The 11807-nt window shown below is 33.3% G+C and overlaps 1 long non-coding RNA gene across 1 annotated transcript; it reads left to right on the top strand.

The window, feature by feature from the left end:
- The first annotated feature begins 420 nt into the window (after nucleotides 1-420).
- LOC149068526 (uncharacterized) lies at nucleotides 421-9388 on the top strand. Its single transcript, XR_016195192.1, has 3 exons — nucleotides 421-618; nucleotides 2954-3050; nucleotides 5847-9388. It is a non-coding gene; the product is annotated as an uncharacterized LOC149068526 (long non-coding RNA).
- The last annotated feature ends 2419 nt before the right edge of the window (nucleotides 9389-11807 follow it).

Here is an 11807-nt window from a genome sequence, read left to right as displayed (position 1 = left end):
GATTTTTCGAACATTGGATGTGTTTTTGGAATTTTCTTTCATATTTTTCCGAAAAGACAGATTTTTTTTCAAAATTTTTTGAAAATATTTTAAGATATTTTCCCCCATCGACTACTTGTGATGATCGGAATGGAGGCATCTTTAGGCTCAATGATAAAAACCACCAAAGAATGCCTCTAGGCTGCCTATGGGCACTGAATCAGGGCTGAAGGAGAAAAATAATTACAAAAATGGCGAAAAAACAGCTTTTATGCATGAATTTCGAACTAAAGATGCTTCAGCGCTCGTTTGAAAGGGTATGCGGACCCGCATCCGCATCCGCTCCGTGTGAAAGGGGCCTTAGTTCCCCTTCCACAATATATGGTCAGCTTTTATTTTTTTGTGAAGTTTTGAATTGACTTTTGTAGTGATGGCAACAGCGTAGAAAATAAACAAACAAATGAGCGGAAGAAAACAATGCTTTCCTTGCAATCATAGTCTATGATAATTACCTACCGTTATCTCGTTCATCTTGATTGCCGTTGTAAATGCTTTTTGTTAAATAGTTTCACACCTGTGCGTATGTAATATATATTTATAGTTCTGTATGAATGTGTGCATTCATATATATATGTATTGGTAAATATGTGCTCTATATTTCAAATATATTCCAATTATATGGTTATTTTTTTCCTTTCTGATGTATCAAATCCTTTATCACTCTAAAAAACTAACAATCTAAATAAACTAACTTCGTATTACTTTTTTTTTCATTTTGAAGCCCTACGTTGGTTTAAAATGTCTTAAAACAAGTTGTAAATGCTGTCGTCGATGGGGGAAGGTGAATCATCATCAAATAATGATCATGATGGCAACTATTTATAAATTAAATTAAAAATGAAATATAATTAGGATTCCATCTTTCATGGATTCACCGATTCCAGGGGACCTGATTCATTTGTCGCAAACTCTTGAACTGCAGGTCAGTAGATGCACTTGAATTTGGGAACATCGCCCAACATTTTTTAGAATCTCTTGAGCAGGGTTGCGTTTCTTCAGAGACAGTGGAAGAAATGAAAAAAATGTGCATTAATTACTGTTTAGTTGAAGTGCACATAATTAATGCCTGTTATTTCACCTTATTGGATGTGAAATATCAAATATGTTTCAAAAACTATATATATTTTTTAACATTTAATTACAAATATCTCACCGAGATGTGCGATATACAAAAAAAGTATGAAGTACCAGTTTTGATGCTCGGAAAAAAACCTATTATTGCCTGGAAATTTTTTACTGACAGTTTTTTCGAGCAATGGCAAAACTCACCAACTCAAAAATGTATTAATTCTGATAGTAAAGTTCAGCGAGAAGTGTGTGGTTGTGCTCAAAACTACCTTATTTACATTATAAACAAAATGCACAGCAATGTCTTACATATATATATATAGGGGAAAAATAAATTTTTGCGACTTGGCAAAAACCTATTTTCGCCAGGAGGGTTTTTACCGCGGTTTTTTCCACTTATGGCAAAAATTGACCACCCTGTAAAAACAAAATGTGTGAAATATCTGAAATTCTCAAAAAGCTGTGATTGTGTTGAAATGCTTTTGAGTCCTGCAAATTCAGCCGGTTTAAAAAGAATTTTATCCATGTTTATGGATTCACCCACTCAACTTTGGAACAGCCTGATGGCTGTCATAACAAAAAATGTTTTGTTACACCTTGTCACACTGAATAGATGAAAGCGAACAATTAATTTTAAAATGGTTATACAGTAGAACCTTGATTATCCAAACACATCGGAACTGAAGGATGTTCGGAAAATCGATTTCAACACAAATTCTATAACGCAAAGGAAATTTAGAATTGAATTGAAAATTGAAATTTAGCAACAAATGATACCCTCTCCCCAGCAAAACTGTGATAACTGTTTTGTTGTCAAGAAGACGCACTACTCTCTCTCATTAAGGCACACCCACAGGATTAAGATGAATTCATCAGGCGGAAAAAAAAAGATGGCAGCTAAATCTGCTCCTATTCAGTAATTTCTAACTACATAAAGTGTACTTGGATTCGTCCCTATTTTACATCTACTATAGCTCTTAGGTACGGTATGTATAATTCTTTGGAAGTGGATTATTGTGCAATAGAACGGGGCTATGGAGTGGGGAAATAAGAGGATTCAAGTTCTAAGAAAATGCCAACTGTTGAGCTTCATTGACTATAGAAAACTGAAAATGAGTTAGGTTAAGAGGGTGTTTGGTTGTGTGAATGAGTTGTTGGGATAAACGAGGTTCTACCGTATTTCTTGGTTTTTTCCAACTTGGAAGGAGCTTCCTAATCTTGGCAGCGACATACCTGATGAACTTGGTAGATAAGTCAAAATGTTTTTAAGCACCCTTTGAAGTTCTGCAGAACTCAAAAGAATTTCCTCGTCTTTTGCATTCATTCATTCTAAGCCGAAAATCAATTACAGCGTACAGCTGCTAAAAACACTTTTGTTTTTCAATGTTGTACTGCAGTGAGGAAAATGAAGATTTTTATAGTATTTTCTGATATTTTGTAATTACTATTTTAAATTGTAGTGAAAATGATGAATGCAGAAAGAACACTGGTTTCTTCCACTTGTAAGAGAAGCAGTGTCTGCAGTTTTTTTTCAAGCGGAAGAAATTGTCCAACTCTTCAAAAATACTGATGCAGTTATTAATTTGCATACATGATTAAATTAGTGAAATTAAATTTGCTTAATGTTATACGAAATACACATTTGCTATATATTAAGCATAAATTCTAATTTATATGACAAATTATTAAAGGAAAACAAGTTTCTTCTGCTTGAAAGGAACCTATTTCTCCCGGATTGTTTTTTCTACTTCGGAAGAAACTGTCCACCCCTGTTCTTAAGCTAAATTAATTCATTAAAATCTTTTAGATGGGAATTAATAAGCATTTTTTTCTTCTTTTTTTGCAGTTTTTGATGCTTTCCTTTGGTTCAGGGCCCTGTTGGCCAACCATCCGTCAACTTTGCTCCATCAGTCATGGTCATTTCTAAAAAATAAAGTTCTCAGGTTTGTCGTTTAATATTGAAATGATGGTATTTAATTATTTTTTTTACAAATAGTTCATCTAAAAAGGGTGAAATTTCTTAACCATCGCCTCTACATCCAGGTCCTGAAAGTGTCCCAACTCTTTTCCCCATTCGACAATCCTCATAATAATCCTACTGGGATCCATACATTAGGAGTTTAAACCGATTCATTTATGTTAATTTCACAATAAATTTTTTGTGTGTAGAAAAGGAACTTAAAAGCTTAAGTATCATATTGTTTGGAAATTTTTTTTCCTTTGACGTGGAAAACATTTGTGAACAGGACAAAAGTCACCTAGAGTGAAACGGTCATGCTTTCTGACATCTTTCTTGCCAAAGAAGAAAAATCTCCGGCGAATCCACAAAAAGGGATAAATAATAATATCTTAATATGACAAATGATGACAGAAACAATAACAAAACAACATTCTTAGACTGAATATGGGATGGAGATTAAAAATATAACATCATCATAGCCATGCATTGGCATACACAAAGGGGTCGTTTTGGGGTTCTAACCCCTACCTCTCTCAAGCTGAGATTGTAGTGTTATTTTGCAGGAAAAAATGTACACCCCCCTATGAAAAGGAAAAAAAAAATTGAAACCCCCCTTGAGAAAATTCTGCATATGTCTATGTAGCCATATAATAAATAACACAACCTCCCGATACATAAATAAATATTTTCTAGAATATAAATAATAATTTATAAATTTCTTATCTCAACCCAGACTCTCTTCTAAATAATACAACGCTCAGGAGAAAAACAATCTCTGGGTTCTTTGAAAACACAATTTGCACGATAGAACGGCCAGTATGCAAAAAATGAATTAAAACCAAAACACGAAATGTGTACAATCTGAGAGAATCCACGTGTAATCCAGAGAACAAATTCAAAATGACCTGTTGCGGAAATATATAACAAAAGGAAAAAAAGCTCAAAAAATGTGTGCATGTGTAAATGGACTTGATAAGTTCAAATGCTGTTCTAAAGTCTATCACTTAATCAAGAACTTCTAGAAGTGGCATCACATTCAAAGGATATTGGAAAAACTTTGATATCAGTATTTGTACAGAAGTAGCGTGATTGATCATTCCGGGATTCGAACCCGGGTCGTCAGGATGAGAGTCAGATATCTTAACCAGATTAAGATATCTGGTTAAGATAACCAATTCAAAGGATAACCAATAGCAAAAAAAAAGGAAATACCATCCCAGAAATGATAGTAATAATAGGCAGTGCCAACAGATTAGAAAGGAAGTTTCCAAAGAAATAAGACATCATACTACAGCTGTTCCCAGGCATTTTTTATGGCGCATTGAGACGAAAATTTCTTTTGAGAAAATAAAAAGTATATTTGCATAGCTTTTTAGAATATTTTAGATACTTTTCTTTCACTCGAAAATTTCTGTTCACTCTGTTAGAGGAAGCATTCTCACAGTTCACTGCTAAAAGAAATTCAAAAGCATTTCAAACTAAGATATTAAATTATAAATTACCAACCCATTGTCTGTCAGAAATGAAAAGCTATAAATTTTGAGTAGCTATAAATATGTGTAAAAAATAAACTTTTCTATGTGCTATTTCAAAAAACATGAAAAACCATCAAAATGACAGGGAACAAGTAAAAAAATGTTAAAACTGCCTTTTTTTTCAGCACATGTGCAAGAAATATTCTTGATTTCATTATTTTAACAGATAAAAACTGCATAAATAATATTTATTATTTTTTTACAGCAATGTTTGGTTTTGTAACATAGTGCACAAAATCCATGACTTTCAGTCATAAAACCCAAAAAATATATAACATTATTACAAAATAAAAGTGGAAAATATTTATAATATATTAAACTTATTGGCTATAAGCAGGGGTGAAACTATAGGAGAGCGGGAGTGGGGGGGGGGGACTCTACCCAGAGTGGCTGTTTTAGTTGGGAACAAAGAACACGGTTATAAAATTATAGAACTTAGTGTTGTGGGGGCAGAAAAAATCCTAGTTACGGCTCCGCTATAAGTTAAAATAAATTTTATTTTAAAAATTCATCTTTGAATTTTTCATTAAAAAAATGGGGAATGTATCCTACATTTTTTTGGGAATAAAAAACATACGTACTGTTGTTTCATGTATAATAATGAATGAATATGATAAAATTACTATCGTAATGTTTTATAATTTGTTTTTAATAGTTGATATGCCATTTATCTCCATTTTCTAGATATTCAAGTTTTCCCATTGTGTATTTTTCTATATAAAAAAATTGGCAATCATTGATACAGTATAAACTGTAGGTGACAGAGATTTCTTACAATCATATTTGAACTCAGCTTTTTAAAATTAGTCTAAATAAACTTATTTCACTCATGTTATTAAAAAACTGTGTTGACCAATATAATCTGTACAATCGGAAGATTTCTGGGTATCAAAATGAGTGGCGCCAGCTAACCTTTTACTCACAGATTAGAAGGATTTACTTGCAAGTAAAAGGTAATCATTATTAATATGGATTGAACACTTCAGATTGCTTTTAACTTTTACTTGAAGCTTTGGCTTTTACTTTGATCCTTTTGCTTTTAATCATTCCGTTCTTTTTATTAATACAGCCTATACACACACACACTATCTTTACTTTGATCCCTATTTTTCATGTATGGTTTCTAAAGCAAGTGTTTTGGACAGTATGGTAAATACCAAGGCCTTTGCCATATTAACCACAACCTTTTGCCAACCTTGATTGTAGTCGATTTAGACTTTGTGATGACACTTTTTCTTTTGCAGGTAATTGAAGATTCCCATCATAATCTGCAGGATAAAACAGCAAAAGGATATGCTGAGAAAATAGTTTGAAAAACGTCAGACTTCAGAAGAATTGCAGAAACTATAACAGATTTGGTTGCCAGCTCTCTGTTTAAACATATTTTTAATAGTATGGGTAAATCATCTGCGAGATTACATAATGAACATGATGTGGATGAAGGCAATGCCAGTTTTATATCAATTTAGATACAATATATAGTTCCTGACCGATTTGTTTGTGAAGAAAACTCACATGAGTGTCAATATTGCAAAAGAACATTGATGAAGAGGAATGATTTAGAACTGTTATGATTAGATTCTGTAAAAACAATAGACTGAAATGTCCACATTTGTAGAAAACACACGTCAGTGAGCTTATCTGCGGTAAAACATTTTCAGAAATTAGCAATTTTTAAATATACACAAAAAGAAGCTACATCTGTGGAAGAACGTTCATCAGATCAACACTTTAAAACAAGCACACAAAAATTAACACTGAGAAGGTACCACATGATTGTGTATTTTGAGAAAGGAATCGTTTTGCAAGAAATGTACACAAAACTTTTTACACATGAGGGAAGCTATACAATTGTGATAAATCATTTTTTTGAGATCAACTATTTGAACTGATAAAAGAGATTCCATGCATAGGAGAAGCTGCAAAAGTGTAAATTCTGTGTTTAAATATTTTTTAGAGTATTCAATTTAAATAAAACGGGGGTCCATACTGGAGAAAGGCCAAATAAGTGTGATGTTCAGTGATAAACAAATTTTTCTGGCATTCACAGTTTTTACCAATACAAAACATTCCACACTGTAGAGAAGTCACATGAGTATGAAATTTGTGGTAAAACACTTTCTCTTATAGGAAATTTAATTTAAACATTCACATTTTGTGATATTAGTAGTGAAACATTTTATAGCTGCAACATTTTCAAGATGCACAAAAGAGTTCAAACAAAAAAGAAGACTTATGAGTGTGAAATCTGTCATAAAACTTTTTCCCAAAACAGCAGTTTAAACACTCACATAAGAGTCCACACGGGAGAGAAGCCACATGAATGTGAAATCTGTGGTAAAACATTCTCTCGATTAGGCAATTTAAAAGTGCACAGCAGGGTCCATACTGGAGAGAAGCCATATGAGTGTGATATCTGTGGTAAAGTATTTTCTGACCATAGCATTTTTTACCGACACAAAAGTGTTCACATGAAAGAAAAGCAGCACGAGTGTGAAATCTGTAACAAACAATTTTCTCGAGCAGACACTTTAAACCAACACAAAAGAGTCCACTCGGGAGTGAAGCCACATGATTGTGAAATATGTGGTAAAGCATTTTCTAAACTTGCCCATTTAAAGTTGCACTATAGGCTCCATACTGGAGAGAAGCCACATGAATGTGATGTCTGTGGTAAAACATTTCCTGTAGTAGACTATTTAAATCGGCACAAAAAAGTTCACACTGGAGAAAATCCACATGAGTGTCAAATCTGTGGTAAAACATTTTCTCAACTTTGCAGTTTAAAGTCACATGGCAGGGTCCATAGTGGAGAGAAGCCACATGAGTGTGATATCTGTCATAAAACATTTTCTCAAAGTAGCAATTTAAACATTCACAGACGAGTCCATACTGGGGAAAAGCCCTATGAGTGTGGTATCTGCCATAAAACATTTTCTCAAAGTAGCAATTTTAAAACTCACAAAAAATTCCATAGTGGAGAAGTCACGTGAATGGGATGTCTATGGTAAAACATTCCCTGTAGCAGGCGATTTAGATTGTCCTACAAGTGTGGTATCTGTCGTAAAACATTTTCTTAAAGTAGCAATTTAAAAACTCATAAAAAAGTTTACAGTAGAGAAACCACATGAATGGGATGTGCATGGTAAAACATTCCCTGTAGAGGGCGATTTAGATTGGCACAAAAAGACCACACTGGAAAGAAGTCACACTAGTGTGACATCTCTAGTAAGAAATTTTCTTAACTTGGCAATTTAAAATCGCACGACAGGGTCCACACTGGAGAGAATCCACATGATTGTGATATCTGTAGCAAAAAAATTTCTTCACACACTATAAACAAACACAGAAGGGTCCACATGGGAGAGAAGTTACACGAGTGTCAAATCTGTCATAAAACATTTTCAACTTTTTATTCAAAACTACACTACAGGGTCCATACTGGAGAGAAGCCGCATGAATGTGAATATCTGTATTAAAACACTCTCTCGAGTAAGTGATTTAAACATACACAAAAACAATTTCACACTGGAGAAAAGCTCCATGAATATCAAATCTGTGGCAAAAAATTTTCGAGTAGGGGATTTGAAAACGCACAGCAGGGTCCCCTATACTGGAAGAAAGCCACATGTGTGTGATATCTGTAGTAAAGTATTTTCTGACCATAGCAATTTTAAGACACATAAAATTCCACACTGGGGGAGAAGCTACATGAGTGTGAAATATGTGGTAAAACATTTTCTCACATTTCATAGTCTAAACCGACACTAAAGAATCCACACTGATTAGACACATGAATGTGATTTTTGTTACCAGAAGTTTTCATCTGAAGAAGCACTAGTTGATTCATTCTGAAGGGAATTCAAATGAAATTGGTAGTGTCAAGAGCTTAGCATGAGAATATGTCCTAACCAGGGCTTGACAAAACCCAGGTTGCTGTGGCAACTAAGGAATTGGTGTTGGTGTCCAAATTTTTGTCTGTTTTTGTTTCCAAGTCCAAGAACTATATAATATTTTTGGAACTTATATCTGCATATGTACAAACACAGAAAGAAGTCTTTCTTTCAAATCGAGCACAACCCTGGTCTATCACCATGGGCAATTTACTACCTAGTGAGTTGTACCGGAAGTGCATGTACCTAACAGTCTGAGTGTGTATCCAGTGTTGTGTATGATTTTTCAGTTCTATAGATTTCAGAAGTGAGTGAAGTCGGAAAGGAGTCACTATCAGGGTTGGGTTTTTGACATGACAAGTGTCAAAAACTGGTTTAAACTGTCAAAAACTGGTTTAAACTGTCAAAAACTGGTTTAAACCGTCAAAAATGTCAAAAACCGTCAAAAACCTAAATGAATGCCTTTTGATAATGTTTTGAACATAATAGGTGTACAACATGATGAAAAACTTACTTTTTGGCATATTACAATGTTTTATTTTTAAACATTAATTTATTACAATAATTAAAACAAAATATTAATTATAATTTGCACTTTTGAATTTTTCAACATAAGAGTCTAGAACATATAAAATATAATTTTATGGTTTATTTATCTAAGCTACTCATTACCTGTGTTCAATTTGTTAAGTGGATTAGAGCTGCTTATTCAAAATATGTATGATAAGGCATCAGAGTTAGGTTTTTGACCCCAGAAACTAACTCGGTATTAAAACTATCAAAATCTTACTGTCAATGATGTCAAATAGTTTTTGTTAACTTGATAGATATGTTAAATAACAAAATACTTACTTTTATTTAGATTAAAGGGTTTTATATTCAGAATTATAATTACTGAGGAAAAATATATATTTTGATATTTTAAATTTTCTGATCTGCCCAAAATTTTATTCCATATAAAATTTCTGACGCAGCATCTGTTAATGCACTAACTAAACTCATTTATTTTCGCCTGAAAATTTCTTAGATCAGTGTGTATAAATTCACACAGCTTTAAAGAGTATTTTCAACCAAAGCAGAGCTGACAAGACTTGATACCCAAAGCATTTGTTTTGCACGTTTGAATACAGCTTCAATTGGAAAACCATTACATTATAAATACTAGTAAATGTACCATATCATAGTGCAAAAGTAAGAATAAACCAAGTTTGACATATACAAGCTAGCATTGCCAAATTAAATGACATTTTAGTTCTACAATTTAGTATTTTGATCGCTAGATATATTTCAATGTTATGTGCAATAAGAGTATTGTTTTAAGTATCAGTGGTTATCTAGATAATTTAATAATAACAGAAATCAACATTACATACATGATGTAATAAACTTTTTTAAACACTTATCTGTTGTAAAAAGAGTACAGCAGATAGTTTATATCAATGCATATATATAAGCAGTTGAAGAAATTTTGGAAGGTCAAGAATCATCTTGAATCAAAGAATGTCAAATCGTTCCACAGTTTTCCATTCAATGTTCATGTTATGCTTTATTCAAATTTTATAAGAAAAAAAAAACATATATTGTCCAAAATAATTCTGTCGGGAGTAGAAAATTATTTTAGAATCTTATTAAATATTTATTCTTTGTATAACATAGTCACTTTAAACATTACATGCAATTAACGCGTGCATTTTCAATGGGAATTTTTATATCGAAAAGCAATATTTGAGGTTTTTGATGTGACAGTTTAAACTGCGGTTTAAACCATCAAAAACTGCCATGTGTCAAAAACCTGCCAACCCTGGTCACTATGTCCTTTAAAAGTCATAAAACACATACACATTGTTTTGAACCAATTTTTCTCAGGAAAAAAATGTTTCGCTCCTAAAAAATTGTTTTGGTGCCTGCCTATATTTTTTTTTCTCCAATTTGTTAAGCCCTGGTCTTATCACGATATTTCAGTTGAAGAACCTGCACCCTTTTGAAGTGATAAAGAGGGATGCTTCAGAGGGAGAGTATAAGTACAAGTAAAAAAACCCAATAAGAACTCTTCCAAAACATATTTTAGATGTGTAAAGTGAATGTTTTTTTTTTATTATTCTTTTAGAAGTTAGCTCAGGGTTTTGCCAATAGACGAGGCTAAGCAGTTCTCAGTAAAACTTTTATCGATTGATGTGGAAACTAAATTATTGATGAAACTCTCTCAATGCGTACTGCTTTACACTGATGGATTTTATTTTTCTCAGTATCTGATATAGATACAGAAGATCGTTTACCGAATGAATTAACACTAGATATTTCACATGATAAAAAAATATTTCATTAGATCAACATATTCTTTATTTGTTTGTGATTGTGTCAAGTGGTCCGAGAAAATTAAAGAATCAGTTCGAAAATGTCCAAAAATAATGCTTAATAAGAATATCTGTTGTTTGTAAATTTTTTCAATAAAATTTGTTATCATGTATGCATAGTTTTTGGTTTTGTATCATTTTTAATTGGGTTTGCTGTGTTTTAGAAATATATGACATCCATATTTGTTATGGGCATTTTTTTTCTCAGCCGTTGGACATTTTACCTGTTGTGGCCTTGTATTTGTGTTTTCAATAAAATTTGTCTTCACCAGCTATTGCCAATAGCCAGGGTCATCAGTAGGACTTTTGTGGGGGGCAAACATTTTTTTTTCCGACTCCACCGCTGCGAGATTCGGTGATTTCATAACTATTTTTGTTCTTTATCAGAATTTGTAGCCCGGGGCAGTTCACCGCCGTGGTGATCGGCTGAAGTTGGTTTTCTGCGGTTCCCAACTTCGAGGCGCAAATGCAAGCCGATCTCCCCATTAAAAAGTCTCGCCGGAGAGAGCAACAGGCCTACAACGGTATAATTATTCATTCATGCACACTTCACGCACTGAGTTGAGGAAAAACTCATAGTTTAAAAAACTGATTGCAGATGGCAACACTACACATAACAAACATTACACAGAAACAAACTTCACGGAAGGTTCACTACACGCACACACATTCCAACATGTACCAATTCGTTAGAGGTTCCGCAGTGGAATAAGGACGAGGTGCATGTCAGGTTTAGTAGTAGTAGCCCCCCCCCCCCCAATTCCGACCTTGGCCATAGTTTGGTACGTCTTTGAGAGCCTATATACAGGGTGCATTGTATTTCACTGGTAAACCGTTGGTCCTAGAGGCATTACTTCCAATTAGAAAAAGTATCCAAATAACGTGTAGTACTCAGATTGCCATTCATGTTCCTAGGAGTTGTGCAGTTATTAAAATAAAAACTTCAACTTTTTAAACG

This window comes from Pholcus phalangioides, unplaced genomic scaffold (assembly GCF_987345545.1).
Source record: "Pholcus phalangioides strain wild (caught in Gottingen) unplaced genomic scaffold, Ppha-v1.0 ptg000027l_1, whole genome shotgun sequence".
NCBI classification, from domain to species: domain Eukaryota; kingdom Metazoa; phylum Arthropoda; class Arachnida; order Araneae; family Pholcidae; genus Pholcus; species Pholcus phalangioides.
The sequence above is the reverse complement of the archived record's forward strand: the minus strand, read 5'-3'. Positions and strand labels throughout refer to the sequence as shown.